General features: G+C 48.9%; 1 protein-coding gene and 1 long non-coding RNA gene across 2 annotated transcripts in view; one reads left to right on the forward strand and one right to left on the reverse strand.

Moving 5' to 3' along the window:
* Window positions 1-24,117, forward strand: part of ATRNL1 (attractin like 1) — a 1,127,078-nt gene that overhangs the window by 10,518 nt on the left and 1,092,443 nt on the right. The window lies entirely within an intron of this gene.
* LOC135058293 (uncharacterized) lies at window positions 1,057-17,284 on the reverse strand. Its single transcript, XR_010244728.1, has 5 exons — window positions 17,144-17,284; window positions 14,868-15,098; window positions 2,140-2,273; window positions 1,573-1,644; window positions 1,057-1,453 (listed from the first exon to the last, which is right to left on the reverse strand). It is a non-coding gene; the product is annotated as an uncharacterized LOC135058293 (long non-coding RNA).

Here is a 24,117-nt window from a genome sequence, read left to right on the forward strand (position 1 = left end):
GCGCGCAGGGAAAGGGAGGGGCGGGGGGGTTCGGAGTACCCAGAAGCCCCCCTGACAGAAGAAATACTGTTTGCTGACACTGAGACAGGGGCTAACCCTGGAGTGTTGAGGATCCGATGTTTCCTCACCATCACAAGTCTTTTTCTCCTGATGTTTTACTGGTGTACTGGGGGCAAGCAGGCTCTTGTGATTGGCTCTCGTACATAGGGGGTGATTCAGACCTGATCGTAGATGTGCTAATTCTACGATCAGCTTCCCTGACATGCGCACAAGTACAAAAGCATCGCACCGCGGCGATGCTTTTATACTGGAAGAGTAGCTCCCAGCCAGCGCAGCTCTTGCACGCTGGCAGGGAGCTACTCGTTGCTGCCCAGGTCGCAGCGGCTGCGTGTGACGTCACGCAGCCGTCACGGCCAGCCCCCCAACGGTACGGGCACGCCTGCGTTGCCCGGACCGTGCCCCCTAACTGGTGGCTGCCGCCTGTCAATCAGGCAAAGGCGATCGCTGGGCTACCACAGCCCCGGCACACTGCGGCGCCGGCTCATGTACACGTCAGACCAGCGATCAGGTCTGAATTAGCCCATACAGGAGATATGTGCATCTTCATTACAAGGCTTCCTATGCAGGAGCACATAGCTCCATGTGTTAAGTGTCTGACTGTGGTGTATGAGGTCGGGTGTTAAAGTCCCCATGTATTTCATGCTGATCAGTGTGTGGTTTAAATACAGGGGGATTTAACGAAAAGTTGTTAAAGTGCACAGATAACACATTTACTGACAGCTCACAAGTGTATGAATATGAGGTATTAGCTTTGGATGTTATGATGTATATACAGTATATATATGAAACCACCCCTCCCACCTGAAATTCCTGCATTTGCCCCTGATATTAGCACTGTGTAATTGACCGTTTGGTGACTACACAGATGTAGCGTAACACAAATGGTTCTGTTACATGTACTCTAATGGATACAGCCGCTGCTACTTCACAACAAATTGTTACTATTGTGTTCCTTTGCTAATCTGCATTAATCAGCTGCACTACTGTTTGGGTCTTGTTTACGCTCCATTTATTCTACCTGCTCCGGCACTTTACTCTGACCTTTCCTCGCCGTGGCTGGAGGCCGCCAATGGCAGATTGTGAGGAAACAGCGAACACGTTATTTCCGTATCACTATTAACTGCAAAACAAAAGATTCTCGGAACATTATCAGGATCTCAACACTCATTACAGCGACCTGAACAACATATACTTTCCAGAAACGTGGCCATTTTGTCGGAGTTAATACCCATCAATATAGTAAATATTTTCTATTATTGAGGAGGCGATAAGTGAAAGTACTGACATGTTTAAGAAGGATTCAGTGTGATTTGCCGGCGTACGGAATGCCGCCGGGTCAGTATCGATGCCAGTATCCCGATAGCATGAGCACCGTCAAAACTTCCATCCATCACTATAGAAAAACATTGTAAACACGATGAGATGAAATTAATAGGAATTGCAGTTGCTCAGTACACAGTGCCATATTTCTAATTCCACCACACACCATGTCTCTGCGGATCTTTTTCTTACTTGCTAGTGTTGCAAAGTTTTCAAATGCAGACAAAGAGCTGTTTCATTGTGACTTTTCTTTTTCCTCTGGTCCTGAGTAAATAACAATATTGAGTTACAGCCCAGTTTGGCGCACAGTAATGGCAGCGTCCAGCCAGTGTCAGTGTTGGAAATACAGTTACAGGGGTTTTCACGCTAAAAAGGATTTCTGCTAACGCCCCTCCTGTCATAGTAATAGTTCTGTGGTTAGAGGTTCTCTCTGTACAGGAGAGATCCGTCCTCCAATCAGCAGCCGGCTCATGGCCGCAGTTTCTGCGGAGAGAGGTGAGCAGCGCAGAACGCTATCAGCAGGCCTTATGTGACCCTGCTAAATACAGCGGATGCTGGGAGTACCGGGAGAGGGAGGCTCATCAGACTACTATTATATATTATAGGGATGGGGAGTGACTTACTGGAATTATATTTAAAGTTCAAAACCCCCATCATTCTGTGTAATGGTGTGGTCTAATGATAAATATACGTTAATGTATATGCTGGTTTCATTAATAAAATAAAAATGACAATAAATGAGAAATAAATCTGACTTACATATACTGGGTTTGGTTCCACCGTGGGATTCTGGGTAGTGGGGCAGGAATGTAAATGATTACACCTATGGCTGTTACATATGGTGCATTTCTGTTCATGACGGTAATGCAGACTCTGGTGATGCAACTGTTCCCCTGTGCATGGTAAAGACAATATACTCCTTTATATGTAATGTTTACCTTCTCTTATATACCGTACCAGGGATATATACTGCACAGATGCTTTATGTAAGAGATAATGTGACCATTACTGTCATTATTACATTATTAGAAGTCAGCCATGCACAAGTCTTCATCACTCAGCAATTACTTCTATTATCAATTAAATTAGGTTATAAATTATTCCTAATTATACATAAGATTTTGTCATAAACACTGATGTGATGATCAGAACCCACTGACCATACAGCTGCTATTTACAAGAATATCAATGTAGAATATAGAAAAGAGAAATGACAGCTAGTGCCAGTGACTAGTAGCAATAGGTAAGTACAGTATGTGCCATATGTTCCCAGCTACTGGGGTGGTATTATACAATATGCCTCGCTAGGACAGATTGGGATTCAGGTGATCAGCCTATTGCCCAGAGGATCGGGTGATGGTGCAAAACTTATTGGTGGCGCCTCTATTCTCACAACGTGCACATGGCAGAGCGGCGGTCACATTGAGGCATGTATACGGCACAGGATACTGAGGGGAGTGTCCTACACACTAACATGATCACTGAGCTCCTCCTCCTAATGTCACTGTGAGGAGCACTGCTACGTAGTATAATGAGGAGGGGTGTGTACTACACACTAACATGATCACTGAGCTCCTCCTCCTAATGTCACTGCGAGGAGCACTGCTACGTAGTATAATGAGGGGCGTGTCCTACATACAGATATGATCACTGAGCTCCTCCTAATGTCACTGAGAGGAGCACTGCTACATAGTATAATGAGGAGGGGTGTGTCCTACATACAGATATGATCACTGAGCCCCTCCTCCTAATGTCACTCTGAGGAGCACTGCTACGTAGTATAATGAGGAGGGGCGTGTCCTACATACAGATATGATCACTGATCTCCTCCTCCTAATGTCACTGTGAGGAGCACTGCTACATAGTATAATGAGGAGGCGTGTGTCCTACATACAGATATGATCACTGAGCCCCTCCTCCTAATGTCACTCTGAGGAGCACTGCTACGTAGTATAATGAGGAGGGGCGTGTCCTACATACAGATATGATCACTGATCTCCTCCTCCTAATGTCACTGTGAGGAGCACTGCTACATAGTATAATGAGGAGGGGAGTGTCCTACATACAGATATGATCACTGAGCTCCTCCTCCTAGTGTCACTGTGAGGAGCACTGCTACATAGTATAATGAGGAGGGTAGAGTGCTACACACAGATATGATCACCAAGCTCCTCCTCCTAATGTCACTGTGAGGAGCTCTGCTACATAGTATAATGAGGAGGGGAGTGTCTTACATACAGATATGATCACTGAGCTCCTCCTCCTAATGTCACTGTGAGGAGCACTGCTACATAGTATAATGAGGAGGTGAGTGTCCTACATACAGATATGATCACTGAGCTCCTCCTCCTAATGTCACTGTGAGGAGCACTGCTACATAGTATAATGATGAGGGGAGTGTCCTACATACAGATATGATCACTGAGCTCCTCCTGATGTCACTGTGAGGAGCACTGCTACATAGTATAATGAGGAGGTGAGTGTCCTACATACAGATATGATCACTGAGCTCCTCCTCCTAATGTCACTGTGAGGAGCACTACTACATAATATAATGAGGAGGGGCGTGTCCTACATACAGATATGATCACTGAGCTCCTCCTCCTAATGTCACTGTGAGGAGCACTGCTACATAGTATAATGAGGTGGGGAGTGTCCTACATACAGATATGATCAGTGAGCTCCTCCTGATGTCACTGTGAGGAGCACTGCTACATAGTATAATGAGGTGGGGAGTGTCCTACATACAGATATGATCACTGATCTCCTCCTCCTAATGTCACTGTGAGGAGCACTGCTACATAGTATAATGAGGAGGGGAGTGTCTTACATACAGATATGGTCACTGAGCTCCTCCTCCTAATGTCACTGTGAGGAGCACTACTACATAATATAATGAGTAGGGGCGTGTCCTACATACAGATATGATCACTGAGCTCCTCCTCCTAATGCCACTGTGAGGAGCACTGCTACACAGTATAATGAGGAGGGGAGTGTCCTACATACAGATATGATCACTGAGCTCCTCCTCCTAATGTCACTGTGAGGAGCACTGCTACATAGTATAATGAGGAGGGTAGAGTGCTACACACAGATATGATCACCAAGCTCCTCCTCCTAATGTCACTGTGAGGAGCACTGCTACATAGTATAATGAGGAGGTGAGTGTCCTACATACAGATATGATCACTGAGCTCCTTCTGATGTCACTGTGAGGAGCACTGCTACATAGTATAATGAGGAGGGGCGTGTCCTACATACAGTTATGATCACTGAGCTCCTCCTGATGTCACTGTGAGGAGCACTGCTACATAGTATAATGAGGAGGGGAGTGTCCTACACACTAACATGATCACTGAGCTCCTCCTCCTAATGTCACTGTGAGGAGCACTGCTACATAGTATAATGAGGAGGGGAGTGTCCTACATACAGACATGATCACTGAGCTCCTCCTTTTAATGTCACTGTGAGGAGCACTGCTACATAGTATAATGAGGAGGGGCGTGTCCTACATACAGATATGATCACTGAGCTCCTCCTCCTAATGTCACTGTGAGGAGCACTGCTACATAGTATAATGAGGAGGGGTGTGTTCTACACACTAACATGATCACTGAGCTCCTGCTCCTAATGTCACTGTGAGGAGCACTGCTACATAGTATAATGAGGAGGGGAGTGTCCTACATACAGATATGATCACCAAGCTCCTCCTCCTAATGTCACTGTGAGGAGCACTGCTACATAGTATAATGAGGAGGTGAGTGTCCTACATACAGATATGATCAATGAGCTCCTCCTCCTAATGTCACTGTGAGGAGCACTGCTACATAGTATAATGAGGAGGGGAGTGTCCTACATACAGATATGTTCACTGAGCTCCTCCTCCTAATGTCACTGTGAGGAGCACTGCTACATAGTATAATAAGGAGGTGAGTGTCCTACATACAGATATAATCACTGAGCCCCTCCTCCTAATGTCACTGTGAGGAGCACTGCTACATAGTATAATGAGGAGGGGAGTGTCCTACATACAGATATGATCACCAAGCTCCTCCTCCTAATGTCACTGTGAGGAGCACTGCTACATAGTATAATGAGGAGGGGAGTGTCCTCATACAGATATAATCACTGAGCTCCTCCTCCTAATGTTACTGTGAGGAGCACTGCTACATAGTATAATGAGGAGGGGAGTGTCCTACATAGAGAAATGATCACTGAGCTCCTTTTCCTAATGTCACTGTGAGGAGCACTGCTACATAGTATAATGAGGATGGGAGTGTCCTACATACAGATATGTTCACTGAGCTCCTCCTCCTAATGTCACTATGAGGAGCACTGCTACATAGTATAATGAGGAGGTGAGTGTCCTACATACAGATATGATCACTGAGCTCCTCCTAATGTCACTGTGAGGAGCACTGCTACATAGTATAATGAGCAGGTGAGTGTCCAACATACAGATATGATCACTGAGCTCCTCCTCCAAATGTCACTGTGAGGAGCACTGCTACATAGTATAATGAGGAGGGGAGTGTCTTACATACAGATATGATCACTGATCTCCTCCTCCTAATGTCACTGTGAGGAGCACTGCTACATAGTATAATGAGGGGCGTGTCCTACACACTAACATGATCACTGAGCTCCTCCTACTTACGTCACTGTGAGGAGCACTGCTACATAGTATAGTGAGGAGGGGAGTGTCCTCATACAGATATGATCACTGAGCTCCTCCTAATGTCACTGTGAGGAGCACTGCTACATAGTATAATGAGGAGGGGAGTGTTTTACATACAGATATGATCACTGAGCTCCTCCTAATGTCACTGTGAGGAGCACTGCTACATAGTATAATGAGGAGGGGTGTGTCCTCATACAGATATGATCACTGAGCTCCTCCTCCTAATGTCACTGTGAGGAGCACTGCTACATAGTATAATGAGGAGGGGAGTGTCCTACATACAGATATGATCACCAAGCTCCTCCTCCTAATGTCACTGTGAGGAGCACTGCTACATAGTATAATGAGGAGGTGAGCGTCCTACATACAGATATGATCACTGAGCTCCTCCTGCTAATGTCACTGTGAGGAGCACTGCTACATAGTATAATGAGGAGGGGAGTGTCTTACATACAGATATGATCACTGAGCTCCTCCTCCTAATGTCACTGTGAGGAGTACTGCTACATACTATAATGAGGAGGGGAGTGTCCTACATACAGATATGATCACTGAGCTCCTCCTCCTAATGTCACTGTGAGGAGCACTGCTACATAGTATAATGAGGAGGGTAGCGTGCTACACACAGATATGATCACCAAGCTCCTCCTCCTAATGTCACTGTGAGGAGCACTGCTACATAGTATAATGAGGAGGGGAGTGTCCTACATACAGATATGATCACTGAGCTCCTCCTCCTAATGTCACTGTGAGGAGCTCTGCTACATAGTATAATGAGGAGGGGAGTGTCCTACATACAGATATGATCACTGAGCTCCTCCTTCTAATGTCACTGTGAGGAGCACTGCTACATAGTATAATGAGGAGGTGAGTGTCCTACATACAGATATGATCACTGAGCTCCTCCTGATGTCACTGTGAGGAGCACTACTACATAGTATAATGAGTAGGGGAGTGTCTTACATACAGATATGATCACTGATCTCCTCCTCCTAATGTCACTGTGAGGTGCACTGCTACATAGTATAATGAGGAGGGGTGTGTCCTACACACTAACATGATTACTGAGCTCCTCCTAATGTCACTGTGAGGAGCACTGCTACATAGTATAATGAGGAGGGGTGTGTCTTACATACCGATATGATCACTGAGCTCCTCCTCCTACAGTCACTGTGAGGAGCACTGCTACATAGTATAATGAGGAGGGGAGTGTCCTACATACAGATATGATCACTGAGCTCCTCCTCCTAATGTCACTGTGAGGAGCACTGCTACATAGTATAATGAGGAGGGGAGTGTCCTACATACAGATATGATCACCAAGCTCCTCCTCCTAATGTCACTGTGTGGAGCACTGCTACATAGTATAATGAGGAGGGGAGTGTCCTCATACAGATATAATCACTGAGCTCCTCCTCCTAATGTTACTGTGAGGAGCACTGCTACATAGTATAATGAGGAGGGGAGTGTCCTACATACAGATATGATCACTGAGCTCCTCTTCCTAATGTCACTGTGAGGAGCACTGCTACATAGTATAATGAGGAGGGGAGTGTCCTACATACAGATATGTTCACTGAGCTCCTCCTCCTAATGTCACTATGAGGAGCACTGCTACATAGTATAATGAGGAGGTGAGTGTCCTACATACAGATATGATCACTGAGCTCCTCCTAATGTCACTGTGAGGAGCACTGCTACATAGTATAATGAGGAGGTGAGTGTCCAACATACAGATATGATCACTGAGCTCCTCCTCCTAATGTCACTGTGAGGAGCACTGCTACATAGTATAATGAGGAGGGGAGTGTCTTACATACAGATATGATCACTGATCTCCTCCTCCTAATGTCACTGTGAGGAGCACTGCTACATAGTATAATGAGGGGCGTGTCCTACACACTAACATGATCACTGAGCTCCTCCTACTTACGTCACTGTGAGGAGCACTGCTACATAGTATAGTGAGGAGGGGAGTGTCCTCATACAGATGTGATCACTGAGCTCCTCCTCCTAATGTCACTGTGAGGAGCACTGCTACATAGTATAATGAGGAGGGGAGTGTTTTACATACAGATATGATCACTGAGCTCCTCCTAATGTCACTGTGAGGAGCACTGCTACATAGTATAATGAGGAGGGGTGTGTCCTCATACAGATATGATCACTGAGCTCCTCCTCCTAATGTCACTGTGAGGAGCACTGCTACATAGTATAATGAGGAGGGGAGTGTCCTACATACAGATATGATCACTGAGCTCCTCCTAATGTCACTGTGAGGAGCACTGCTACATAGTATAATGAGGAGGGGAGTGTCCTACATACAGATATGATCACTGAGCTCCTCCTAATGTCACTGTGAGGAGCACTGCTACATAGTATAATGAGGAGGGGAGTGTCTTACATACAGATATGATCACTGAGCCCCTGCTCCTAATGTCACTGTGAGGAGCACGGCTACATAGTGTAATGAGGAGGGGAGTATCCTACATACAGATATGATCACCAAGCTCCTCCTCCTAATGTCACTGTGAGGAGCACTGCTACATAGTATAATGAGGAGGTGAGTGTCCTACATACAGATATGATCACTGAGCTCCTCCTCCTAATGTCACTGTGAGGAGCACTGCTACATAGTATAATGAGGAGGGGAGTGTCCTACATACAGATATGATCACTGAGCTCCTCCTCCTAATGTCACTGTGAGGAGCTCTGCTACATAGTATAATGAGGAGGGGAGTGTCCTACATACAGATATGATCACTGAGCTCCTCCTTCTAATGTCACTGTGAGGAGCACTGCTACATAGTATAATGAGGAGGGGTGTGTCCTACACACTAACATGATTACTGAGCTCCTCCTAATGTCACTGTGAGGAGCACTGCTACATAGTATAATGAGGAGGGGTGTGTCCTACACACTAACATGATTACTGAGCTCCTCCTAATGTCACTGTGAGGAGCACTGCTACATAGTATAATGAGGAGGGGTGTGTCTTACATACCGATATGATCACTGAGCTCCTCCTCCTACAGTCACTGTGAGGAGCACTGCTACATAGTATAATGAGGAGGGGAGTGTCCTACATACAGATATGATCACTGAGCTCCTCCTCCTAATGTCACTGTGAGGAGCACTGCTACATAGTATAATGAGGAGGGGAGTGTCCTACATACAGATATGATCACTGAGCTCCTCCTCCTAATGTCACTGTGAGGAGCACTGCTACATAGTATAATGAGGAGGGGAGTGTCCTACATACAGATATGATCACTGAGCTCCTCCCCCTAATGTCACTGTGAGGAGCACTGCTACATAGTGTAATGACGAGGGTAGAGTGTTACACACAGACATTACTGGACTGATCCTACAGTCACTGTGAGTGGCACTGGTAGACCGGTAATAAAGGAAATGCTGGGGGTTAAGGCTATATTCAACCCTGCTATAGGACTGTGACGTCACAACCATGTGGAGCCAAATGTACCCCTGCGTGATTGCTCACTTTTGTCTCACGTCTCCTCCCCGCCTTGCAGATGAATGATGATGTCTGAGAATAATGTGTCCGTGTCTCACATTGGCTTTCCACCAACGAATTTTGATAACGACCCTCCCTCTAGGAATTATGGGTAGAGACATGACGACCCTTCCTCTAGGAATTATGGGTAGAGACATGCCAGTCATCCCTTGGTTACACTCGTACAGCCAGAGCTGGGGAGACGGGTGGTATTCAGTATACTGGTTGTTGGGATTCCGGCGCACACTATACCGGCGCCGGAATCTCGACAACCGGCATACTGACATTCTCCCTCTAAGGGGTCCACGAACTCCCTGGATGGAGAATAGATAGCGTGGAGTGCGTAACGCGCTACTGTGCTCGCAAGGGGTTTATTTGTGCTCGCCCCGGTGTCGGCAAGCTGGCGGTTGGGATTCCGGCGCTGGTATGCTGGCCGCCGGGGACCCGGCCGCAGCTGGTTAGACCTTATTAGATCCCTTAAGTGCGTTATGTATTTTTCCCAGCCCGTTAAGTTCCTGCGCTAATTAGAGGTAGTTGTCTCTGTCACACAAGTTATATATAACAAGTGCGCCGTCATTGGCCTGGCTGCAGAACATATGGTGGAGCGGTCACCCTATAATATACCATAATAATGTACTGCTGACCAGGGAGGGGGCATGTTTACATTATGAAGGGCAAACTAATAAACCTGATGTATCGCTATAGCTCCAGTAGCCGCAGTGATACTGTACATCTAACACAATGTAACTCTGCCCCCGCACCCCCAGTGGGCACTATAATGGGTACGGGAGGCAACCAATTTGCCGGCTGTCAGGATCCCGACAGCCGACAATGCCGGCAGTCAGAATACCGGCTCACGGGCTATTCCCACTCGTGGGTATCCACAACACCCATAGAGCGTGGTGAGTGCAGCGAGCCTGCAAGGGGACTCGTAGCGCTCGCCCCGCTGCCGGCATTCTGGCGGACAGGATACTGACAGCCGGCAACCCATCCGCCGGGAATACACATGTATTCCGTCTGTACAGTCTGACATGCACATGGAGATGGTTCTGTGGCTGAATTTTTAATGAATGGCTGGTTTATTACAATCCTGGTTGGCCACTGCTCTCGCTAGCTCCTGATGACCTGATTGGACCACTGCTCCTGATTGACCACTGCTCTTGCTAGCTCCTGATTGACCACTGCTCTCGCTAGCTCCTGATTGACCACTGCTCTCGCTAGCTCCTGATTGACCACTGCTCTCGCTAGCTCCTGATTGACCACTGCTCTCGCTAGCTCCTGATGCCCTGATTGACCACTGCTCTCGCTAGCTTCTGATGCCCTGATTGACCACTGCTCTCGCTAGGTCCTGATGATGCCCTGATTGACCACTGCTCTCGCTAGGTCCTGATGCCCTGATTGACCACTACTCTCGCTAGCTCCTGATGACCTGATTGGCCACTGCTCTCGCTAGCTCCTGATGACCTGATTGGCCACTGCTCTGGCTAGCTCCTGATGACCTGATTGGCCACTGCTCTCGCTATCTCCTGATTGACCACTGCTCTCGCTAGCTCCTGATTGACCACTGCTCTCGCTAGCTCCTGATGACCTGATTGATAACTGCTCTCACTAGCTCCTGATGCCCTGATTGGCCACTGCTCTCGCTAGCTCCTGATGCCCTGATTGACCACTACTCTCACTAGCTCCTGATGCCCTGATTGGCCACTGCTCTCACTAGATTCTGATGCCCTGATTGACCACTGCTCTCACTAGCTCCTGATGCCCTGATTGGCCACTGCTCTCGCTAGCTCCTGATGACCTGATTGGCCACTGCTCTCGCTGGCTCCTGATGACCTGATTGGCCACTGCTCTCGCTAGCTCCTGATGATTTGATTGGCCACTGCTCTCGCTAGCTCCTGATTGACCACTGCTCTCGCTAGCTCCTGATTGACCACTGCTCTCGCTAGCTCCTGATTGACCACTGCTCTCGCTAGCTCCTGATTGACCACTGCTCTCGCTAGCTCCTGATTGACCACTGCTGTCGCTAGCTCCTGATTGACCACTGCTCTCGCTAGCTCCTGATTGACCACTACTCTCGCTAGCTCCTGATGCCCTGATTGACCACTGCTCTCGCTAGCTCCTGATGCCCTGATTGACCACTACTCTCGCTAGGTCCTGATGCCCTGATTGACCACTGCTCTCGCTAGCTCCTGATGCCCTGATTGACCACTGCTCTCACTAGCTCCTGATGACCTGATTGGCCACTGCTCTGGCTAGCTCCTGATGACCTGATTGGCCACTGCTCTCGCTATCTCCTGATGACCTGATTGACCACTGCTCTCGCTAGCTCCTGATGACCTGATTGGCCACTGCTCTCGCTAGCTCCTGATGCCCTGATTGGCCACTGCTATTGCTAGCTCCTGATGACCTGATTGGCCACTGCTCTCGTTAGCTCCTGATTGGCCACTGCTCTCGCTAGCTCCTGATGACCTGATTGGCCACTGCTCTCGCTAGCTCCTGATTGACCACTGCTTTCGCTAGCTCCTGATGACCTGATTGGCCACTGCTCTCGCTAGCTCCTGATTGGCCACTGCTCTCGCTAGCTCCTGATGACCTGATTGGCTACCAGCAGTTTATAGTGGTGCCATCTCCAGCTCCCCGGGAGCAGGATGTGTACAGGATGCCTGGTATCAGGGCTGGCTGAGCAGTATGTGAGTAAGCTGTCTGCGCTGCGAGAGCAATAGCCTGTGATGCATATTCACTAGGAAGACGTCTATTGTACAACTTACCTGACACTGCAGCCATATAACACAATACATACAGCACTGGATGTGCGGCCTGCATTGCAGGGTTATGTGTGGTCAGGGCAGCCTTTCCCTATACTTGGGTGGAAGACGTACTTTAAACTAGTCCCATGTGTTTCAGTGGAATAAGTGTATGTACTACTGCTGTATAGCAACCTGGGGCACTCCCACTGCTGTGTTCAAGTGGCAAGGAATGCTGGGATGTGTAGTTCCACAGCAGCTGGAGTGCCAGAGGTTTCCTCAGTAGTATCATGTATGCAGATTGCTTTTATTATCAGTTATTTCTTTGCTGGTTTTCTCATGTTTCCCTCATCATGTATATACGAATAGACCCTTATAATGTGTATATTGCATGAGCTTTAGGTGCCGTTACTTGTACATAGTCCTGTGGCTTCTCCGTATTCACTCCTCTACAAAGCGTGGCTTCTCCGTATTCACTCCTCTACAAAGCGTGGCTTCTCCGTATTCACTCCTCTACAAAGCGTGGCTTCTCCGTATTCACTCCTCTACAAAGCTTATCCAAGGCAGCATAGGGCTGCTCAGATTTCCGATGGTGCAACTGGTGTCCCGATGTTTCCGCTTATGTATGCAGCCGTCGCAGTGGGCGTCTCCATGCACAAAACGACGGCTGAGTCATTAGCATATTTTCTCATTTACACTGCGAATGAAATCACACTGCGCACATAACTGCGTGCGCCACGGAATCAGCCCCTTAGAGAAGAGGCCTCTGGTACTGTGCAGAGCCGCATGTTACAGGGAGTCTGAGCGCCCCGAATGGCGTGCGGGGTTCCTAGCTACAGAAGTGAGCGAGGGGGAGTGCATGGAGCCAGAGTTCCTCGGACCCTGGTTATGGAGAGCTATACAGGTGGCAGAGAACAGGGGTTATGTGGCAGGACCGGGGCTGCTGCATTCTCTTCCAGTTGCAAGCAAATGCAATTCTTCTGAAAGACCCAGGTAGGTGGACATCGCAGTAGCCCAAGCGTGAGGACACAAATGCACGTGTGAGTGTAGGGGCAAAACAGATGTACAGAGTGTAAGCTCCACTGGACAGGGACTGATGTGACTGATATACAGCACTCTCTGTACAGCGCTGTGGGATATGTGTGCGCTATATAAATGACTGATCCGTAAATAAACGATAAATGCTCCTCTGATGAAAGAAGGAAGGCCTTGTTCTTGGCTGAATTACGATTGAAGTGTCGGACCACTAGCAAGGACAGCCCCGTGATTCCACTCAGGAGCTCCAAACTCTCTGCACTAACCCCGTTGGGTCATCAGACGAAGAACCTCTGCTTTGTCCTCAGTCACCATGAGCCTGGCATCATCCACTCCTGGTCCTCCACTAGGCATCCAGCGAGGATTGGTACTGGGTGCTTGTTTTCATGGGCAAAGGTCTGGTCCATCCACATAGTAGATAACCAAGAGCGTGACATTGTACTCTTTCACCCAGTGGCAACATGTATACCACAATTACCATGCGGATGATATACAGTCCTATGAATTGCAGCGGCTGGGGCTCTGGTATAGTCCCGCTGAAGTCCCTCTGAGAGTTGCCAGTCTGGGAAGATTTGAACCCTCTAAGGATTGGGAGTCCACAGACATTTGTCAGGCTCTCTGCTGGAGTCCTGTGGTCCATGGTGGCACCTTGGCATTGGTTGCACTGTTGGGATCCCGGGCTGGATGGAGGGAATGAGATCTCAAACCCATTGCACCTAATCTGGGAGAAGGACACGCAGGCTGTAGACACGCAGGTCTGTTACTATACAAGCCACAGCAAGTTTCTTAGAGTGAAATGAATCCACAATAGGGACGGCGAGAGGGGTGAGGATCCGTCCCCAGGAGCCACAGCGTACACCCGGAGACCCGAGTGGCAGTATCCTGATGCCGGGTCACGTAGAGTGGAAATACTGTACACTGACACTGTACGCTCACAGGAAGGGGAGTTATTAGCGGAGTTCTGTCTTCAGGGATGTTTGGATGAAACCAGAGATCGTTTGTTTTCCACACTCGTTGCATTGTGGTGTATTCGATACAGAGGACATAAAGCTCTGGAGGATTCCGCGGCTTTGTACACAAATTTATAACGAGTTGTGGAGAAATTCCCATACGGTAACTGTGATCCTGCACAGCCGTCCTCAGGGGCCGCTGTCTGCATGATGTCACTTCAGTCGGAGTAATTACTCTGCATAGCTGTGCTGTACCAGCTGGGTGGCGGGGAGATCCAGAGTAACCTGTGCATGTAAGAGGAAGGATATCCTGATTGCATGGCCTGACAGCGGCACCAGAGGACCCTGGTTCTAGCTGAGCGCAGGCTCACCCTCTTATATAATAAACCATCAGTGTCTTTACTGTTTCTCCAGTAACCTTTAACCCTACACGTTTCACATGTCTAGAGTCAATGATCCGAACTGTAATAGAGAAATGAAAGTAATATAACCGCTGCTGGCTGTGACTTCCAGCCTTTATACAATGTGATATCTACCAGTAACATTCATAAATACTAAATTACCTTTATTCTCTGGCTATGAGCGGAGCTTGATGTTGCAGTGCAGTAACTTAGCCTCGGAGAACCTTGCATTTTGCTTGGAAGGTGTATATCTAGTCTCTGGGTATGGTGACTGCTGAGACGCTGGCCGATAGGAGGGGATGGGAAATCTCAGCGTAGGCCACAAGTTGTATGGACTGCAGCTGTGTGTAATAGGAGCAGGATACTGAGCCGGTCTCTGTATTCCCTAATGACCTATAAATGATAGTGCGTATGATAAACTTCCTCTCTCACTTGCAGCATCCGCTCTGTAGTGTAGGAGAACACTACTATGGAGGTGTGCGATAGCGTTATGTTAGATTGTCAGCTTGTATCGCTCAGGTGCAGTGCTGACCGCGCTCGTTCGCTAATCCTCCCTGCAGCATAGTGTTCTGTGGCTCTGCCGTTGTATGGTACCCAGCATTAAAGCTTGTGATCGCGCAATTCAGTGCATTGGGGGAGGTTTATCAAAGCTATGAGAGTAAAGTACCAACCAATCAGCTCCTAACTGTCATATTTTCTTAACCCAGCCTGTAACATGGCATTTAAGATCTGATTTGCTAATACTTTATCTCTCTCCGATCTTTGAGAAATCTCTCCCATTGTTCTGCATTGAACGCTTCTTGCCAATTATTATTATTATTATTATTATTATTATCCTTTATTTATATGGCGCCACAAGGGTTCCGCAGCGCCCAATTACAGAGTACATATGCACATAATCAAAACAGGAAAACAGTGACTTACATTTGAAGACAATACAGGACAAGTACAGGGTAACTAAGCATAACTACACCAGTATACAAATCTGAGATAAGTATCAAGGTGGCCAAAAAACTGCGTGATCTGGACAGTTGAGGATTATTGAAGTAAGAAAGGATAAGTACATGAGGGAAGAGGGCCCTGCTCGTGAGAGCTTACATTCTAAAGGGGAGGGGTAGACAGACAGGGGTGACACAGATGGGGTACATAGAGAGTGTGGAACAGAGGGTCAGGAGGAGAGTTGGCTGGGTTTGGTGAAGAAGAGGGTCTTAAGAGCCCGTTTGAAGTTCTGTAGGGAGGTGGAGAGTCTGAGGGGGAGAGGTAGGGAATTCCAGAGAAAGGGAGCAGCACGTGAAAAATCTTGGAGATAGGAGTGGGAGGAAGTAATCAGTAGGCAGGAGAGTCGGCGTGCATTAGCAGAGGGAAGAGGACGGGTGGGAGAGTAAAGGGAGATAAGGTCAGAGATGTAGATGGGAGAGGAGTGGGTGAGGGCTTTGTAAGTGAGCGTGAGAAGCCTGAATTGGATTCTGAAAGGGAAGAGGAGCCAGTGAAGGGTTTGTAGGAGAGGGGAGGTGGATGTAGTGCGTTTGGTGAGGAAGATGAGCCGGGCAGCAGCATTGAGGATAGATTGGAGTGGAGAGAGGTAATTGTCAGGGAGGCCAGTTAGGAGAAGCCAATGCGCTGATACTTTGATGAGTTAGGAGTCTATGGGGGTCATTCCAAGTTGACCGCTAGCTGCCGTTGTTCACAGCGCAGCGTTCAGGCTAAATATCGTCATTTCTGCGCATGCGTATGCACCGCAATGCCCACGCGCGATGTACGGGTAAAAAGATCTTTGTGGTTTTGCACAGGTTCTAGCGAAGCACGGCACAACGCAAGAAGATTGACAGGAAGGGGGAGTTTCTGGGTGGCAACTGACCGTTTTCAGGGAGAGTTTAGAAAAACGCAGGCGTGCCGGGGAAAACGCAGGCGTGGCTGTGCGAACGATGGGCAGGTGTGTGACGTCAAAAGCCAACCCTCCAACGTTAGAATCAACGCACACAAGGTAAGTCCAGGGCTGGTCTTGTTCTGCACAAAATGTGTTTGCAGGCGCTCTGCCGCACAGGCGTTCGCACTTCTGCAAAATGAAAATACACTCCCCAGTGGGCGGCGACTATGCGTTTGCACGGCTGCTAAAAACTGCCCGCGAGCGATCAACTCGGAATGACCCCCCATAATGTAGTCTTTGTTTTAGTACATTCCTTATTTATACCCAGCAATAGAACTGAGACATAGAAAATCTGCTGTATCCATAGTGACCAGCACCAGACCGCTGTAACCAGCAAAGTATAATAATAGGACGCATCAAACACACGGAGGATGAGAGTAGACTGTCAGGGGGTGGGGGCAGTAGACTGTCAGTGGTGGGGGCCGGGACCTCCCCCGTGGAGCAGTAAGCTGTTATCAGGGTAGGTGCCAGCTGCGTCACACTTACATTCTGTAGATGAAATAAGACTTACCTGGCTGGGTAAGTGGTTGCTGCACATCTCCCTCCCACATGCTGTTACTGCGGACGCATTCACACCGATCTGCTGTCACTATGCGTGGTACGCCACTTTTCTCAGACAGGGGTTCCTGTTCTCTCATACAGGGGTTCCTGTTCTCTCATACAGGGGTTCCTGTTCTCTCATACAGGGGTTCCTGTTCTCTCATACAGGGGTTCCTGTTCTCTCATACAGGGGTTCCTGTTCTCTCATACAGGGGTTCCTGTTCTCTCATACAGGGGTTCCTGTTCTCTCATACAGGGGTTCCTGTTCTCTCATACAGGGGTTTCTGTTCTCTCATACAGGGGTTTCTGTTCTCTCATACAGGGGTTTCTGTTCTCTCATACAGGGGTTCCTGTTCTCTCAGGGGTTCCTGTTCTCTCATACAGGGGTTCCTGTTCTCTCATACAGGGGTTCCTGTTCTCTCATACAGGGGTTTCTGTTCTCTCATACAGGGGTTCCTGTACTCTCATACAGGGGTTCCTGTTCTCTCATACAGGGGTTTCTGTTCTCTCATACAGGGGTTCCTGTACTCTCATACAGGGGTTCCTGTTCTCTCATACAGGGGTTCCTGTTCTCTCATACAGGGGTTCCTGTTCTCTCATACAGGGGTTCCTGTTCTCTCATACAGGGGTTCCTGTTCTCTCATACAGGGGTTCCTGTTCTCTCATACAGGGGTTCCTGTTCTCTCATACAGGGGTTCCTGTTCTCTCATACAGGGGTTCCTGTTCTCTCATACAGGGGTTCCTGTTCTCTCATACAGGGGTTCCTGTTCTCTCATACAGGGGTTTCTGTTCTCTCATACAGGGGTTCCTGTTCTCTCAGGGGTTCCTGTTCTCTCATACAGGGGTTCCTGTTCTCTCATACAGGGGTTCCTGTTCTCTCATACAGGGGTTTCTGTTCTCTCATACAGGGGTTCCTGTACTCTCATACAGGGGTTCCTGTTCTCTCATACAGGGGTTTCTGTTCTCTCATACAGGGGTTCCTGTACTCTCATACAGGGGTTCCTGTTCTCTCATACAGGGGTTCCTGTACTCTCATACAGGGGTTCCTGTTCTCTCATACAGGGGTTCCTGTTCTCTCATACAGGGGTTCCTGTTCTCTCATACAGGGGTTCCTGTTATTTACTAACTCCTTTTCCTGCCTCGCCAGCGATACCAGGGAATGAGTGAAAGGGGACACACTCAGCTGGCATTCTAGCGGTTTTATTAGAAAGTTGATTACAAAATTCCTTTACGAATCTCTTCGTGGAGTGATTTTTGTCCAGTGTTTTGTACGTACCGCACTTCCTACGGTGCTGTATGCTTATCAGGGTGGAGGTGCCATTAAGTGCCTTCTCTTCCCCATAATCCCTCTCCGTCCTGCAAGAGATCAACTGTCGTTAGGGCCTGAAATAATGGGCAACTCAAAATTGGCGATATCTGTAATGTTGGAGGTATTTTCTCTCATCCCTGGCAGTGCACCTGATCTTTTCTGTGAGCTCTGTCACCAGTATTTGTATTGTTCAGTGCTGAGATCGTAATGGAAATATTTTTTTTTTTAGATTTTATGGCAAGTATCGTCTGTGTGTACTCTGCTCAGGGGTTCAGATGGAAACACCACACTGAGGGGTAAATGTAACAGCCTGTGCGAATACATCACTCACAGCATCCCACCTTAATCCAGAATTCAGAGCTATATAGTGGGAGGAGCAGGGTTCCCAGCAGCACAGAGTATATCAGGAGATGAGTGATGTGTCAGTGAGGACAGGGCTGCATGTGACAGGGGCAGGTACATGATGTGAGGAGGGGAATGGAGGCAGCAGGAAGCCACTGACTGAGAGTTATATAGTGGGAGGAGCAGTGTCCCCTGCAGCACAGAGTATATCAGGAGATGAGTGATGTGTCAGTGAGGACAGGGCTGCATGTGACAGGGGCAGTGACATGATGTGAGGAGGGGAATGGAGGCAGCAGGAAGCCACTGACTGAGAGTTATATAGTGGGAGGAGCAGGGTCCCCAGCAGCACAGAGTATATCAGGAGATGAGTGATGTGTCGGTGAGGACAGGGTTGCATGTGACACGGCAGTGACATGATGTGAGGAGGGGAATGGAGGCAGCAGGAAGCTACAGACTGAGAGTTATATAGTGGGAGGAGCAGGGTCCCCAGCAGCACAGAGTACATCAGGAGATGAGTGATGTGTCAGTGAGGACAGGGCTGCATGTGACAGGGGCAGTGACATGATGTGAGGAGGAGAATGGAGGCAGCAGGAAGCCACAGACTGAGAGTTATATAGTGGGAGGAGCAGGGTCCCCAGCAGCACAGAGTATATCAGGAGATGAGTGATGTGTCAGTGAGGACAGGGCTGCATGTGACAGGGGCAGTGACATGATGTGAGGAGGAGAATGGAGGCAGCAGGAAGCTACAGACTGAGAGTTATATAGTGGGAGGAGCAGTGTCCCCAGCAGCACAGAGTATATCAGGAGAGGAGTGATGTGTCACTGAGGACAGGGGCAGTGACATGATGTGAGGAGGGGAATGGAGGCAGCAGGAAGCCACAGGCTGAGAGTTATATAGTGGGAGGAGCAGGGTCCCCAGCAGCACAGAGTATATCAGGAGATGAGTGATGTGTCAGTGAGGACAGGGCTGCATGTGACAGGGGCAGTGACATGATGTGAGGAGGGGAATGGAGGCAGCAGGAAGCCACAGACTGAGAGTTATATAGTGGGAGGAGCAGGGTCCCCAGCAGCACAGAGTATATCAGGAGGAGTGATGTGTCAGTGAGGACAGGGCTGCATGTGACAGGAGCAGTGACATGATGTGAGGAGAGGAATGGAGGCAGCAGGAAGACACAGACTGAGAGTTATATAGTGGGAGGAGCAGGGTACCCAGCAGCACAGAGTATATCAGGAGATGAGTGATGTGTCAGTGAGGACAGGGCTGCATGTGATAGGGGCAGTGACATGATGTGAGGAGGGGAATGGAGGCAGCAGGAAGCCACAGACTGAGAGTTATATAGTGGAAGGAGCAGGGTACCCAGCAGCACAGAGTATATCAGGAGATGAGTGATGTGTCAGTGAGGACAGGGCTGCATGTGACAGGGGCAGTGACATGATGTGAGGAGGGGAATGGAGGCAGCAAGAAGCCACAGACTGAGAGTTATATATGGAAGGAGCAGGGTCCCCAGCAGCACAGAGTACATCAGGAGATGAGTGATATGTTAGTGAGGACAGGGCTGCATGTGATAGGGGCAGTGACATGATGTGAGGAGGGGAATGGAGGCAGCAGGAAGCCACAGACTGAGAGTTATATAGTGGAAGGAGCAGGGTCCCCAGCAGCACAGAGTATATCAGGAGATGAGTGATGTGTCAGTGAGGACAGGGCTGCATGTGACAGGGGCAGTGACATGATATGAGAATGGGAATGGAGGCAGCTGAAAGCCACATACTGAGAGTGTTTGGCAGCGCCGTACAGAGGACAATACAGGGAGACAAAACTCAGCATTACAGTAAATAAGTAACAGAAATAGAGTACAGGTAACAAAGAGCACCACAATTCTCATACACAATACAGCTACGATATAAGTAGTGAGGGAGTAATCATCGTACTACTTGGGGCTGGCGGCCATAGATAGAGATGAGCCTTTATTAGCAGGAGAAAACGCGGTAAAGATGGTCGCTGAGTAGGGGAGAGCTGTGAGTGATATGTGAGGAGAAGAGGGCTTTGACAACAAGAGGAAAGAGGGCCCTGCTCTGAAGAGCTAACAATCTAGTGGGGAGAGGCGACACACAGATGACATGAGGTGCAAGCAAGCGGAAGGTAGCCTGATAGCAGTATGTAAGCAAAGCAGAGATGTTCAAGGCTTGAGGCAGGGGATGGAGGAGCGGCCTCAGGACTAGTTTATGCATCGGAAGGGTATGCTTTGGTGAATAGGTGGGTTTTCAGTGCAAGGTCGGGGAGAGTCTAATGGAGCGGGGGAGTGCGTTCCAATGTAGGGGTGCAGCACAGGCATAGTCTTGAACTCGAGCATGGGAAGCAGTGAACAGGGTAGAGGAGAGGCGACGGTCATTGGCGGGAGGGAGTATGAAGGGAGAGGAGGTTGGAGATGTACTGAGCAATGGAATTAGAGATGGCCTTGTATGTGAGGGTGAGGAGTGTGAAGAGGATTCTGTAGGGGAATGGGAGCCAGTGTAGATTTTGTAGAAGGGGAGTAGTAGAAGTAGAGCGGCAGGAGAGGAAGATGAGCCTAGCTGCGGAGTTGAGGACAGATTGGAGGGGAGCGGGATGGGAGCAAGTGAGGCCAGTGAGGAGAACATTGCAGTAGTCAAGTCGTGAGATGACCAGTGAGTGGATGATAAGTTTAGTTGCACTCTGGGAGAGAAATGGCCTGATGCAAACAATGTTGCGTAACTGGAACTGACAGGATTGCGCCAGAGCTTGGATGTTGGGTGCAAGGGAGAGGGAGGAGTCTAGAGTGACGCCCAGGCAGCAGAGTTGGGGAACAGGGGAGATGATGGTGTTGTCAGCAGTGATAGAGATATTGGTCGGGGGTGTTCCTCTGGCTGGGGGAAAGATAATGATTTCAGTTTTATCCATGTTGAGCTTCAGAGAGCGCTCAGACATCCAGAAGGATATTGCGGAGAGACAGCTGGAAACCTGGGAGAGGACAGAGAGGGACAGATCAGGAGAGGAGAGGTAGAGTTGTGTGTCATCAGCATAGAGGTGGTATTGAAGGCCAAAGGAGTTAATGAGCGCACCCAGGGAAGAGGTGTACAGGGAGAACAGAAGGGGGCCGAGGACAGAACCCTGAGGGACACCAACAGGAAGGATGGAAGGGTGTGAGGTGGTTCCGGAGGCAGACAGAAAGAAGGAGCCGTTAGTGAGGTAAGAGGTAAACCAGTCAATGACGGTGCTAGAGTGGCCAATGTTTTGGAGTGTGCGGAGGAGGAGAGGGTGATCCACAGTGTCAAAGGCAGCAGAGAGGTCCAGAAGGATGAGCAGAGAGAAGTGGCCCCTGGATTTGACCGAAAGCAGGTCATTGGTGACTTTCACCAGGGCAGTCTCAGTGGAGTGGAGTGGGCGAAAGCCAGATTGTAGTGGATGGAGGATGGAGTTGTCAGAGAGGTAGCTTGTGAGACACTGTAGTGTGTGTCCTGTGGAGGTGTGGAGCAGGTATATGGAATTATGCGTGTATACATTTTCTGTGTGACCACCCATCTCCTCTGGTTCTGTGTCTATAGGGCTGCCGTTAGCTGTGGTTACCCCGTTGTTAGGGGCTGAGAATATACATTTATCTCTATGGTTACTGGATTCTATAATTCATGTAATAGGGGTCAGGAGGGAACATGCGGGTCTGTCCTGTGATTCTGCATTGTGGGCTTGTCAGCGGCACTTGGTGGCATATGGGAGGCAGCCTGAGATATACTGTAGCTTCTTGCTGGTCACCCATCACCATCAGAGTAACCGAAGAAACATCAGTCATGATTGATCGGACTTGGAGAGAAGGTGTACGTTTAATTGGACGGTTCCATAGTAACCAAAGTCGGATGCATGGCACGGTTATGCGTCGTTAACCCATGATTTGCTGGGGACAGGAGCTTATGGAGACCAGAGGTCCTGGTGGTTTACTAAGCGGAACAATTTATCTTCCTCTATAGAATTATTATTTTGTTTTAATTATTTAAATACCAGCAATATTGTGTGTTCTCCACTGCAGTATTATTAAGCCGGGTACACACTAGAAGATATATCCTATGATCAGAACGATATATTGTGTGCATCGTGGAGTGCGTACGTGTGATTGGGCGTGCACGGCGGTCGTTCATCGCATATTCTTCCGGATCGTGTACGTTACATCCATTGCGCCATCGGCTGGGTCACACACCATGTACCCAGCTTTCCTATCATTCTCTGTTACTGACCGCTGGACTGGCACAAAGACCAGGCTGATGACTTTCTCATTCCCGAGCATGTGCCAGGATATGTGAGATTGTGTTAGAAGTCAGTGTATGTGAGTAATGGGGGGTATTTCCAGAACACGACGGGCAGGAGGATAGGGGTATAATCTCCGCTGCCCTGGGTGTAGGTGTCTCTGATCCTCACACGTCTAGTGAAGGAGAAGGTGGATAGATTGATGTCTGAAGAGAGGATGCAGTAAATATACCGGCTGTCGGGATCCTGGCGTCGAGGAAACAAGCTCGGGGTAATGCCACTCGGTTGGTGGGTCCATGCCACCAACCAAGACCGGGCCTGAAGCGTGGCGAGCAGACTTGCTGCCCGCAGCCGGGATTCATCTGAACTGGACCATGGAATAATGGAAGATGGTAGCCTGGTCTGATGAATCGCTTGCCACGTTTATATTCCCACTTGGATTGTGGCGTGGACCCACCACCTGAGTTGGAATACACTGCTGTGGTTGAGATTGCGATCGGCGGCATTTCACCGGCTGTCGGGATTCCGGCTTCAGTATCCTTAACGCCGGGATCCCGACAGCCGGTATATTTGCTGGATCTTCGTGGCAGCGGTATTCTCTGATGACAGTGGCCTCAGCAGGATAATGCCCCCCCCGACCACACTGCAGACATCGCTCAGGAACGGTTCAGGGAACATGACGAAGAGGTGAAGGTGGTGACTTGGCCTCTGAATGGGAGGCGATCACGAGGCCGCCCGTCGCTCTGCTCTCCCCAGATCTCAGTCTGATCGGCATGTGTGGGATGTGCTGGAAACACACGTCCGAGCCATGGAGGCCGCACCTCACACCTCGCAGGATTTACAGCGTCTGCTGCTTACGTCTTGGTGCCACACTCCACAGGGCACCTCCTGAGATCTTGTGGAGTCCATGCCTCATGGGGTCAGAGCTGTACTGCTGTACAGTATTAGCAGATGTGTGTGTGTGAATATATATAACGTGTTTTAGTGTTGCAATGTGTATGTAGATAATAGTTTGTGGTGCGGTCTCTGGGATTAGCAGGGC

The sequence above is a fragment of the Pseudophryne corroboree genome, chromosome 3, assembly GCF_028390025.1.
Source record: "Pseudophryne corroboree isolate aPseCor3 chromosome 3, aPseCor3.hap2, whole genome shotgun sequence".
Lineage (NCBI taxonomy): Eukaryota > Metazoa > Chordata > Amphibia > Anura > Myobatrachidae > Pseudophryne > Pseudophryne corroboree.